Below are 12,848 nucleotides of genomic sequence, written 5' to 3' on the forward strand. Positions count from 1 at the left end.
GGGGGGGCGGGAAGACTGAGGCCGGCGACGGAGGGAGTGGGGCAGGAGTGATGCCATTGCTGCCCACTGAGCGGGCAGAGGACATGGGGTGCACTGGCCATGCGGCACATCCCCTGCCTGCCCAGCGGCAGGAAGCACACCAGGGACACACTGCCGAGCTCTTTGGGCAAGGCAGCAGGGCACATAGCCCCAGCTTGCAGCAAGCCACCCCCTCCGCCCCACAGGAGGCATGTGCCCCCATGTCTTCCCCTGTACATGTACACTGCTCTGTGGGCAGCCGCACCCCCCTTGTGCCTCTGGATGACCCACCCCAGCCCCGGGTCCACATTCACCCCTGCCCCGCTCCCTCCCTCACCGTGGGGGCCTCGATCTCCCCCCACACACACCCCTTTCCCTCTACTTACCATCTGGGAAAATCCAGAGATCTGAGGGTTGGATTGGGAGATTGGGAGTTGGAGTTATGTTGACTTTGAAATCCTGAGTCTCACAATGGTTAAGACAGTTGGCATTACTCGGCCTGTCGGGGCAGGGCCCTTCCCAGCCTGCTGGGGCTTCATGACAACCTGGCCCGGCAGCAAGGGCAGGGGCTGGTTGAGGAGCAGGCCTGCTGGGCCAGCTTCTAGGCAACAGCAGGCCCCAAGCCTGGTAGCCAGCACCGTGCCCAGTCTTGTGCAGCACCCAGGGCTGCAGGCGCACAACCAGCTGTAGGCTGGCCAGGGCTGGGGGGGGGCAATCTTGTTTTGCCCCCCTTCACCTCCAGCCGGTGCTGCCATGCCTGCTGCTCTTGGTGGTGGGTGTGGGAAGCTTCAGCCACATGGCTTCTGCCCAGTGCGTGGAGCTTCATCTCCAGCTGTTGGATGTCTCAGAAGGCATCTGGGTGGAAGGTGCCTGGGGGCTGCAGCCAGAGCTCCGTGCACTGGGCGGAAGCTGATGGGCCCGGCAGGGCTGTTTTTCTTGGATCATCCTTCCCCTCGCACAGAACTAGGGGTGCACCCATAAAGATTTTCTTGGCTGAAACTGATAGCTGATTATTCACCAGGCATATCGGCCGATACCAATTCAATAACCGCTTTACAGGAATGCAGCTGGGCAAAGTAGAGAGCAGCTCCCTGCAGATAAGTCTGTGGAGGGGATGGGGCAGATCAAGGCCCTCATGGTGAAGGAGGGAGTGGGTCAGGGCAGTAAATGGGACCCAGGGCTGGGGTGTGGAGCAGGACAGAGCTATGGATGGCGGCTCATCCAGGGCATCAGCACTCCTGCTCTTAGAAATGGTGGCAGGGGTGCTTGAACTAAAGCTTGTCAAATGAGCTTTAGTTCAAGTGCTGCCACCACCGCCATTAAGTGTGGGGCCACTTTTAGGAGAGGGGCGAGGGCAGAGGTGGGCTGCCCGCTAAGGTTTCTGGCCTTTCTGCCCTGCTGCCTTTGCCCCAGGAGCCATGTGCTGTGGGAGGCAAAACTCGCCACCAGCACTGCTGCTAGACAGGCAGGAGATGCATGACCAGCGCGCAGCTCCTGGGGCAAAGGCAACAGGGCAAAAAGCCCCAAGCCAACAGTGGGCAGCATGCCTCCACCCTTGCCCCATGCCTCTCCCAGGGATACACAGTGGTAGGGAGCCACCCCTCCTCCCCCTTCCCACACCCCCTGAACAAGCCACCCATAGCTCTGTCCCACTCACTACCCTGGCTGGGCAGCACCCCCAGCCCCTCCCTCACCATGGGGGCTTGATCTGCCCCTCGTCATGATCCTTCCCTCTCCCATATCCCTTTCTCTTCACAGACTTACCTGCAGGGTGCTGCTCTCCACACTGCCCAGCTGTGCTCCTGGCCGCATGTGGGCTGCAGCTGTGCACGTGCACGCAGAGTCCAGGAGGCCCCAGCCAGAAGGCATATTTTATTTATTCGTGTGTTAATCGGCTACACTGGCCAAAAAAAGCCACCTTGTCCCAGCCGTGCAGCCAATACAATATGGCACCGACGTGTGGGTGCAACTCTACAAACAACAAAACAACTTACAGGGAAAACATGACATGCCCAACATGGCTGGAACTAGAATGGGAGAACTATCATCATCACTATCATTTGGCATAAGTGGTTTCCCCAGCTTGGAGCACAGGAGCCATCAGACAGTTACACTCACAGTTCAGCGAGTCCAGTCCCCTGTCTGCAAAAAGAGCCAGTACCAGACACTTCAGAATAAGATGTAGGAAACCCTCTAGTAGGTAGTTATGAGACTATCTGCCCATAAGGGAAAAGGTTGCTTAAGGGTTCATAGTCTAATAGCAGTAGCATAACTAAGGGTGGGCAACCTGGACAGCAACTGGGCACCAGTTCTGAGGTGAGACAGGAATGGGGGCTGCTGCCTGCAGTCCAGGCCAAAGAAACTGCTTGTTACACATCTGCCTAATTGACCTCGGGCCTGAGAATGAAAACTGGGTCATACTGTCAACTGTCTCACCAAGTTACCTGAGAAGTCACTCACTGCACTTCTGATACTCTATGTTCCCATCTCCACAGCAGAAGACAAGCTAGTAATCTATCCCAAAACCACTTAAGTATATTGTAAGCAGAAAAACCAAGTTACCCACTAGCACTTACAAGTTTGCAATACAAGTTGTATCAGTAAATGTTCTGAACTTTTAATTCTCTGCCATAGATTAATGAGGAGGACTGCATATGCCAAATCCAAGTACACAGTCCTCTACTTGGTCACACTCAAATTGCTAATAGATTCAGTAAGAAGCCTAAAAGGCCAAATAACTTGATTAAATTATAGTCAGTTACTGGAAGGCCTTAAACCTGATTATAATTATAAAACAGTACATAAGGCTTTCACCAAGGTCATGCACAGGATGGAAGCATGCATAGCTTTTGACTGACTGTGAGAGCCGGCAGTCTCGAAGGTAGTTAATGCACTGAAATTACAGGAATCCTGTTTAGTGCTTCTGAGCACTGAACAACTGTGGATTTCAACACATTAGCCGTTTTGGGTACCTCTGACATCCAGCTGTTAACTACAAAAGCAATGCAAACAGCCTCACCTGAGGCCTCTGTTATCACTAAATTAATAAATGCAACAGAAGTGGTCTTAAGAGCTAAAAACACTAAAACTCCAGGAATGCAATTGCTCTTGGACAAAGGAAGCAGTCCAGCAATGCCTTAAGGACAAACAGCAATTCTGTTGCATAAACACTGCATTTCAAAAGCTGCATGATTCCCCCCTTACATCAGTTAGAAACAAGCAGCACAAGTCATAGCAACGTTCCTGGTTCCCAAGCCGAGGTTGTATACAACATGAGCTGGCCATGGCCTCCACCATTGAGACAGGTCCAAGGACTCTCAAATCAGTTCCTTCCCTCCTGGTCCACTCCCCTCCAGTACCCCCTTGATATCTTGCTCTCAATTCCAGTTCACTAGGATAAGGCAGACCCTAGATCTTTCCTTCTAGACTTCCCTGAACCTCCCATTTCTATCATCAATCCCTCACATCCTTTGATGTCCTGATACATGCCAGCTGTCTGGAGGCTTGGCACAGCTATTACTGCCATTTTACAGGCAAGGAACATAGGCACAGCGAGACTAAGTAACTTCCCTCAGGTCACTTGATGTCAGACACACGCAACCCAGGTTTCTTGAGGTCCATGGTAATACTGCAACCAACAGATCACATCTCAGCATACTTCTCTGTTCCAGTCTACTTGGCACCCATACCACCTTGACTCCTTCAGCTCCAAGAAAACAGATGTTAAGATGCCACTTCCTCCCCACCCCTCATGTTCCCTGTGGCTTCTGCTACCTCAGGACAGATTCTTGGCCTCACCTAGGCTGCCTCTCACAAGTCAACCCCTTCCTGCCTTCTCAATTCATGGCAGCTGCTCACACTGCTAGTGATATCAAGAAGGTGAGGAGAGCTGGCACAGCTCATTTATAATCTGCTTTAAAGCAATCTACATATTTGTATTCTAGCCAAAACCAAGAGCTAGACTAAACTGTTGCACAATCAATCATTAAAAAGGCAGGGAACAGCAACAGTTTGTGTAATTTTAATTCAGGCCTCCTGGGCATATCCATTAAGATATAGTCCTTAGTTACATAATTACACACTGGGCACATCTACATATGCCATTAATGCAACTGAATAAACTCTGATGTAGTTCACATTGGAGTTTATTTCTCCCGGGCACCACATTTACACATGCACCTGGAATCGTAGTATGTTTGAGCCAGGACCACACCACCCCAACTGGCAGGAAGCCTGGGGGTCAGCCTGCCAGCCCAGGGCTGCTCCAACCCAGCTCGATGTGCTGCAGAGGGGCTGGCTGGGGCATGAGGGTGCTCTGGTGTAGGGCTGGCCAGCAGGCAGCTCCCACATCATGCCCTAGCCAGCCCCTCCAGCGTATACACATGCACTAAACACCACTATAACGTGTGCGCACTAAACGCCACCATAAGATAGTACTTGTGTTTACAAGTACTAACCTACAGCCATGCTTATTACTTTAGTGTGGCCATGCATGTAGATGCTGAGACTTTACTGCAGAGCTAACTAGGCAGCTCCGCAGTGAAACATCTCGTGTAGCACTTGCCCATTTTCTTCCATATATACCTGGCTCGTTCAGTGCAGAGGACAGATCTGCTCTGGGCGGTAGGTAACTGCTATCTGAAAAACCCTTGCCTCATTTACTGCAGAAGTTAGAAGGCATGTAATGAATGAGTCAGGGGACCATAGAATGGTCTTGTGCCACTGTAGAGAACTGGAGTCTATCCCTGCCTGTCTCATGTAAACCAAAACCTTCAGAGATGGCAAACCACTCTGGGCATTCCTTATTTTTCTGGAGGTCCAATGCAAGACACAAGTTCTGGTTTGAGAGCACTCAGAACTACAGTACATGCAACTACAGCAGCAGAGCCCTGCTCCAGCTGGACTTCACAGAAGGGGCACTTAGAGCAAAGTGGCATCTAAAATTTAAATTGTAGTCTCTGTGCCTCAGTTTTCTGACAAGTGACTAATGGAGCTAAGCACAAGCCAATCTTGCCAAGACTGCAAAGAACTGAGACGGAGGGCACGAAAAGAAAAGCTCATGATGAAACAGACTGCACTCAGAGCAGGGTTTGAGCAGTGCACAGTCAGTACCGCAGAGTCCCACAGAAAGAAAGGAGGATAAAAAGAAATACCAAGCACTCTCCATGAGCAGGCATGCTTTAGAAAACAGTCACGATTGACTGTCACAATGCAGATGTGAAGGGGGCTGATCTAAAAAGTTACCAAGAGAACGAAAAGGCTAGCGCTTCCTAATTTTTCAGAGCTGGACTTTGCAACTTTCCTGCTCTTTTAAATAGATGCATGCATGCAAATAAGCAACAAGGAAATCAAGGAAGCCACTTGTCCCCAAATTTCTCTGAAAATTCAAGCTTCACATCCATGACCTAGTGGACAGAGCAGAGAATTCTGAGTCCCAGCGACCTTGGGAAGTCACCGCAAGTCCATACCTCAATTCCCTTCTTGCATTCGAAAACTTGTCCAACCTGATCCCAACTACATAGCTGGTCCAATAAAAAGATAACACCCTAAGAAATCCTTGTCTCTCCCATCCATTCCCCTCTGATTTGATAACAATAGTACTGCCTTCCTTTCTTGAATGCTGAGATTTATGAAGAGCACTAAGAACTGGGGATTGTTATTAGGGACAGTGCTGGTTCAATGTATTCCTCACATGGTTTAAGAAAGGAAGCACAGACTGAAGACTCAAAGCCCAAGAACAAGAATGAGGACCCCTGGGTTCCAGGCCCAGTGCCTCCCCTGTCACCGTACCTCAGTTTACCTTCTTCATTTGCAAAAACAGAGATAATACAAACCTCCCTGGAAGAGCTGAGAAACTGAAGCTGCTCATATTTGCAGATTGCAGCAGCATCACCACAATACCTTAGGTTCTGCACATACAGATGAAAAAGTTTTGTATTTCTAGAGGTCTCTGAGCAGCAGAATGAGGCCAGATTCCCAGACGGTGTAAACCCCAGGGAGTTGCTAGAATTACAGTAAGTGTCAACTCCCCTTGTACAAACCAAAAAGGCACCTAGGAATTGAATACTGCAGCTCCTGCTTCTTGACTTCTTTCAAAACTTCTTGCCGACATGGGAAGTGGAAAAAACCAGCACACTGTGGCCCCAGGCAACAGCAGGTATGAACATAAGCCAAAGCTTCCCCCCACAGCAAGGTCCTACATGGGAACCTCCTTTTATTTCATGCTCAGTCGGAGCAAATGTAAAGAACACGTTGCTATCAACAACCAGCACACACCTTGTCCTCTGTGGTGAAAATAAGCCATGAAGAGTGAATATGGAAGTCACCCAAAAGGCACAACATCCTGCCACTGCCAACCCACATTTCACACATCAGCTCAAGTAACACTAAACATTGTGCGAGCAGTTTCCACAGAGCTCAAAGCAAGACAGGAACCACAGCAGCCTTCCCACCCCCACTGCAAGGGAGGGCAGTGGCACGGCTTCATTTTAGCAGCAGGAAACAGGAGGGCCATGCAGCAGTCCAACATCACCCAGGGAGCTAGTGGCAGCACCAGGAAGGAAGCCCCAGTCTCTCATCCCCCCAGAACACCGTCTCGCCGGCTGTATCGTACCTCCGCCAAGTTTGGATGAAGCAGGGATGCTTTCACGGTCCTCAATCGCCACCACACAGAACGCCAGCCTGCCTTGATCCCGCCGCGCAGCGAAACCAGGAACCACTGGTCGCCTGCAGCAGTTACCAGTGAGGAGGCAGCCAGGTGGGAATGCAGTTCCTACTGGGAGGAATGGGAGCAGTGGGAGGTGTGTGCTGGGTGGAGCTGCCCTCCGGTATCTCCCGTGAATTTGGGAGGGACAAGGATAAATTCTCAAGCCAACGGCCATTAAAGCAACAGGGCAAACAAAGGGTTACTTACCACCAGCACAGGTGCTGTCTTCCCCTGGCTCCCAGCAAGGCTCCCTCACAGCCAGCGGCTGTCAGACCGGATGCCCCGGTCCTTAAGCACTCGCTTGACTAAGCCACTCCCCAGGCAGGAGATGGCAAGGATGCTTTGGGGCAGGCAGCCCGCCCCCTGCGGGCCGGTGTCTCCTGGCTTTCTGTCTGGTCTTCCCCCAGCTAGAGGTGACATGTGTGACACAAAATCGAAAGTCTGCGCAGCTTGTAGTCAGAGGGAAAACCACAGAATTGGAAAAAGAGGCGTGTGTGTGTGTGTGTGTGTGCACTGAGAGAGTCGCTATGGCCCTAATGGAGTAAACTTCCCCCCAGCTCTCTCAGCCCATCTGCACAGCAAGCAGGAGGGAGGGACCGAGTGAGAGACATCCCTGGGCAAGAACGTGAAATGGGTACAACGTGGAGCAACTGATTTTTTATTATTAGCAGCAAATTCAAAGAGGATGCATCGCTCAGGGTCCCATCTCCCCTCACAGGCATGCTGCTCCCTCCTGCCTCTCCCTCACCAGCTAAGCAGGGCCTTGACACATGGGGTAGCATGCTCATCTCTCCAAGCAGGGCAGAAGAGAGGGAGGCTCCACAGCTTGGCAATGGGATACAAAGCAGTTCCCCTCTGGGTTGGCAGCTCCAGCAAACCCCAGAGCAGGAGCAGATCAAATTCTGTACCCTCCAAAAGCCAGTCTGTGAGCACACACCAGTGAAGGGACTCAGGACACAACCTCCCAGATGCAGAGCTCAGGCTATAAGCTCCCACAGGATGGCAGAGTCTGCAGAGGAGCAACCCCAGGCACAGAAAGGCAGGGGAGGGGAATCAGGCACCCCCCCACCCCCCCCAGGAGTCCCAGCAAAGGCAAGATAGATGGTTATTGCCAGTCACATGCAAGCAGCGTGTGTGCGCCAGGATGCTCCCAGCCTTGAGAGCATGGCCATGGAATGTTTTCATTCTGAACTGGGAAAGCAAGATAAGGAGGGAGGAAGCAGCAGAGAAGGGAGTGAAAAACTGCATTCCCAGCGCTCCCTAGGGAGAAGAGCTCCTCAGTTCATGACACACAAGAGCAGCAACTCCAGGCCCTGAAGTCCCTGCTCACACTTACAGGGACTCCCTTCAGGTGGAGGTACCTGGGCAGGGTAGGGAAGGGCAGGGTAGGTGCTGCTGCCCAAGCTGAACTGGTTGCACAGAGAGCAGGTGTAGTATGTCCAGGCCACAAGGGTGGCTGTGTGGCTCCTGCCCGGCTCCACCCCTAATGTAGCCCTCCCACCATGCCTTGTTCTTATTAAAGGTTGAGTAAGGGAGGCTTTAGAGTGGGACTTAATTCTTACAAATCTCCACCAGGTTTCTCCTGGACCCCACTAGTCTCCACTCAGCCCTCTGGCTCAATAGGCTTGGACTCCTGTAGCCTTAAGAGCTAATTGCACAGCTTTGTTCTGCCCCTGCACCATGCCCCAAGCCTCACAGGTGTTATAGTTCAAGGATGTCGCCTGATATTTGTTCTACTTAGCCCCTCTACACGCTCAGCCCCTCTGGTCACCTGCACAGCCCACCTCTGGGCTTCGGGACCCTCAGGTCCCATATGCAGCTGCTTCCTGGGCACTCAGACTCTGCTCTCACGCTCAGTCACTCTTGAGCTACCAGCACCCTAAGTAGGTCTTGAGCCTGCCCTTGCAGGGCTCCAGGTGAAACCACCAGGGCAACTTAATAACAAGTACCTGTGCCCTCTGGCAGGCACACAAACCTGCTCCAGGTTACAACATAAAACCAAGGCCACTTGCCCATATAACAAGCCCTTCTCTGCCTCATGTACCTTCCCTCGTTCCTGGCATTGCACAGTTGCTCCCTTTCTGTCTATTCAGGAGTACTACTGCTTTGCTGCTAGGAGCCCCTCACTTCCTGGCTCTCAAGGCTGGACTGGCTGGCCAGCTCAGGCCCAGGCTCAGGGCTTATACATCTCCAGCCCAACCTGCTACAGATGCCTTGGGTATCCACAGCTGTGTGATGTCATGAGCCATAACATCCTGAAACCAGTATTATCTATATTGGCTCCAAGAATCCCAGACTGGGATGCTGCTGGATAGGCAAACAGACTCATTCAGAGCCAGAACCTATGGAAGCAGCGATGGCTGGGACTATGACAAATCAATCAGGAGGAACGGGAAAGACAAGCAACATCCGAATGCAAAACCTCTGCCAAACTGGTGCCTGAAGCCATTTAAGATCTTTACCAGCAACATCATCTCCTGCCTGGCTACTGGGGAGGGGCACTTTCCACACAGAGCCCCAGCTGGAGCTTCACCCCAAGAACATGACCAACTGTCTGGGAGCCACCATACCCAGCATGTCACATCCATCACATCCAGCAAGGAGTCTGTAAACCCAGAGGATGTGCAAGGGGACATCTAGCTACATACAGGGCAGCTATCAATATTCTCCAAGTGCTTCAATAATTAGTGGGTTTTCTAGTGCCACACCCATGCAGAGTCAGGGAGCTATTAGCTCCATTTGCAACAGGGGAAAAAACCACATGATGGATTATGCCATTTGTGCGAGGTCACACAGTGACAGAGCTGGGAAACAAACCCAAGAGCCCTACCTCTCATTCTTTTGATAAACCACTCTGCTGCCTTATGCAGCTCTGAATACAATAATCATTGCAAGGATTGCATCCCTTGTCCTTGCACCTCATGTCTCCCAACACCCTCTGCACGTGGGAAAGAGAACGGTCTCAAGGGTCTGCAGTGGTGAATGTAGCCCATACTGTATGTGCTCCCTCAGCCACAGGCTGCAAAGCACAAACCGCTTCCAGCAATACCCAGGGCAGGCGCTCCTCCAAAGAAGGACAGGCCTGGAGTCCAGGAAGGGAAACCCAGATGCAGAGTAAAACCATGACACATAACTGTCCAAACTGAATGCAGTCCAGGGAGATAATCTCCTTACAATTGCCACAATTAAAGGCTGTTTTATTAACAGCTTAACTGTCCCTGGCAGGACTTCAGGCTCTTAAGTTTGGTTCTCAAAAAGAAGATCGGTAGGCCAAAAACCAAAACACACAAAATCAAACTGGTAAGTGCAGGGTTTGGAATGGATTTCCCCATCCTGGGGAACAAAAGGACTGACAGCATATTTCAGTCAGGTGCACACATCTCCAGTGGCCTGATGAGATCTCAAGGGAGTCCCATGACTTAGGGGAACCACACACAGCTGAGAAAAAGAAAAACCATCAGTAAGAGCCAGGGGCTCTCTCTCGTGTCTAGTCAGCAGAGCAACCTTCAGTACTTTTTCACTGACAGAATGAGAAAGCACAGACACATCCCAGGTCCTGCAGATCAATGTAATTCTACTCAATTTTGCCTTGCTAACCTTTGATGCTTACGCTGCTCTGACTGCCATGGCACAGCAATGTCCCACAGTTGCTGGGGCAGGTAATGAAACAAGCCTGTGGCAGAACACGAAATAAAACCCAACTCTTCCCATGTCATAAGTCAGTGCTTTCATCTTTTCTGTTAGTCATCTGTCCTACACCAATTTCTATACACCCGCGGAGCCTCTACCCCAAAGACAGCATGGACAACAGCAATCAGACCACTGGATTCAAAAACCTCAGGCCTCGGGGCCACAGGACGGGCAATATCCCACCACGGCTGAGTAAAGAGGTGGAGATTTGAACCTCTAAAATGTTGCCATCCATACCAGCTTGAGATTGGATGAATGTTGCTGCCATCTGAAGGCTGTTGGGTAGCCTGTCTTGTATGAGTTTAGCTGCATTGAATCTAATTGGACTGGACACACATTTTTTTCTCAGGAGAAAAGGGAGAAAAGGAAGAGAAAAAAAACCTATACATTTTTAATTTAAGAAGGAAAAGATCATTGGATTTTCCTTGAAAAACAAAGAAGTTGGAAACAAAGTACAAGTCTCCCACAAGGAGAGACTGAATTTTTGTTGAGAAACACGGGAGCAATTAATTTTGAGCAAGTGTACACATTCCAGCGCGCAGCCTTGGCAGGGAGCCCAAGGATTTAGCAGGTCATGAAAATGAAACTCCCCTCTCATTTCCAGGGGTAGGACTCCATCAGGAGCTGTGGAAATGGAGGAAGGACACTTGGGTGGACAAAAGAACTGCCCTGCAACTACCCAGGCAGTACCACCCTGCCAGAAACACAAAGGGCTTTTGGCCTCCAGAGTTTCCTCATCAAGGAGTATTGAGGCAAGCAGGCAGAGTTGTAGGAGGGAGAGCTTTGTTATATATGTGTTGAAGGCCAGTAGTACATGCTGTGGCTCTATATCGCCTCTGAAACCTAACCCCTCCCTCTCCCCACTTCCAGCCATCATGCTGCAGGGCTCCCAGGCTGGCACCATCACCAGATTTGTCCCAAACTGGAAGTGACATGTACAGCCAGTCAGTTCTTGGTAACACTGAAAGCAACATCTGCTCAAATAGCACTTATGCTGGTATGTGGTATTAAAATCAATATATACATGAAGGAAGAGAGGTGGGTAAATGGGCAGGAAATAAGAGGTGCTTAAGAAATAGCTCCAATCCACCCTCCCCTGCTCCAGCACACGCTGGGCAAACCCCAGCCCAGAGCTCCCTGCCCTCCTTTCTCTCCTCCCATCCTGCAGACAGCACTGCAGCTGGGAGGCGGGGTGTGGGGCTTGGGGAGAGAGGCCTCAGATAGACAGCTCCTCCTGGATTGGCTCCAAAGTGGAGCTTGATCCCCAACCTCCCTGAATTGGGTGGGGGGGAAGTGTGTTGCTGTAATTCATGGTGCTGTCTGTGAAGCACCATGAGTTACATCAGGGAACTGCATGCCTGTCAGTGCCTATGGGGATAGTTTTTGCCTTCCACACATACAAACTGCTGAAAAGCTTAATTCACACATGCTTATGAAGACTTTTCAGATGCATTTAGTGAAGGAAATAGGTCTTACTGCAAAACCTTTCACGTGGTTCAATAATCCAATTTGGAACTAAATACCCCAACACCCAACTGATGGATCCAAACAGTCTCTGCAGAGACAGACTATTGCACTTCCAAAGGTTGCTGAGAGCAGAACTCGGCCTGTGGCCTGCTGTGTTCTTTACTCTATTTGCAAAGAGGCCTCAAAGAGGCAAGTCAGAAGGCAAGTGCATTTTAAAGAACCCAAAGTATGTTTGTACAACACAACATTGTCTAGCAACCAAAGAGAGTTCAGTCAACTCTTACTACCCAGCCTAAAGACTTTATTTAGATCTTTAAAAAAAATGTGGTCACTTATCTCAGAGCTGCCTAGGGAGCATGCAGGGCTTTTTTATTCTAAAGAAACAGGAGTCAGAATCACCCCTCAGCCCTCAGAGATGACCAAGAGGGGATTTGAACACATATTTCAAATACAAAACAGGCTGTTACAAAGGTTAAACAGATACTTGATTGGGATGGTTTAATTAGGGGCGATGCTGCATTAAGCAGGGGGTTGGCTAGATGACCTGGAGGTCCTTTCCAATCATACTAATCTTCAATTCTAAATCAATCATTCTCTGCCACATTGGCTCAGGGCAAAAGGTAATAGGTATAAATCACAAAGAAGGAAGATTTAGGTTAGGTTTTAGGAAGAATTTCTAACTATGGTGAGGGAGGAGCACTAGAAAGGATTAATCAGGAGAGCCTGTAAAATAGCCATCACTCCTAGTCTCCAAGTGCAGGTCAGGCTAATGTTGGTCTGCAATGGTGCAGATGAGGACAATCCTGCATCAGGTACAGGATTGAGTTAGGATCCCTCTTAAAGTCCATTTCAGCTCAATTTTTCTATGATTTCTCAAAAGTTGACAAGTCCTTCATGGCCCTACTTCTCAGCAGTGCTTTTCAATACCATTTGTATAAATCAGCAGAAGCCCCGATTGAGGGCTGAC

The 12,848-nt window shown here is 50.3% G+C and overlaps 1 protein-coding gene across 18 annotated transcripts in view; it reads right to left on the bottom strand.

Moving 5' to 3' along the window:
* ST3GAL4 (ST3 beta-galactoside alpha-2,3-sialyltransferase 4) overlaps positions 1-12,848 on the bottom strand; it is a 188,024-nt gene that overhangs the window by 126,370 nt on the left and 48,806 nt on the right. For 2 of the 18 annotated variants that reach the window (XM_025201309.1, XM_025201302.1), the window contains exon 3: positions 6,632-6,790. The exons of 13 other annotated variants lie outside the window; for them this stretch is intronic. The gene's annotated coding sequence lies outside the window, so the exon portion shown is untranslated. Of the gene's footprint in view, positions 1-6,631; positions 6,794-6,931; positions 6,990-12,848 lie in introns of those variants that run through there. 3 more of the 18 variants (XM_025201305.1, XM_014518855.2, XM_025201312.1) reach the window with 3 other exon arrangements.

This window comes from Alligator sinensis, unplaced genomic scaffold, assembly GCF_000455745.1.
Source record: "Alligator sinensis unplaced genomic scaffold, ASM45574v1 scaffold760_1, whole genome shotgun sequence".
NCBI classification, from domain to species: domain Eukaryota; kingdom Metazoa; phylum Chordata; order Crocodylia; family Alligatoridae; genus Alligator; species Alligator sinensis.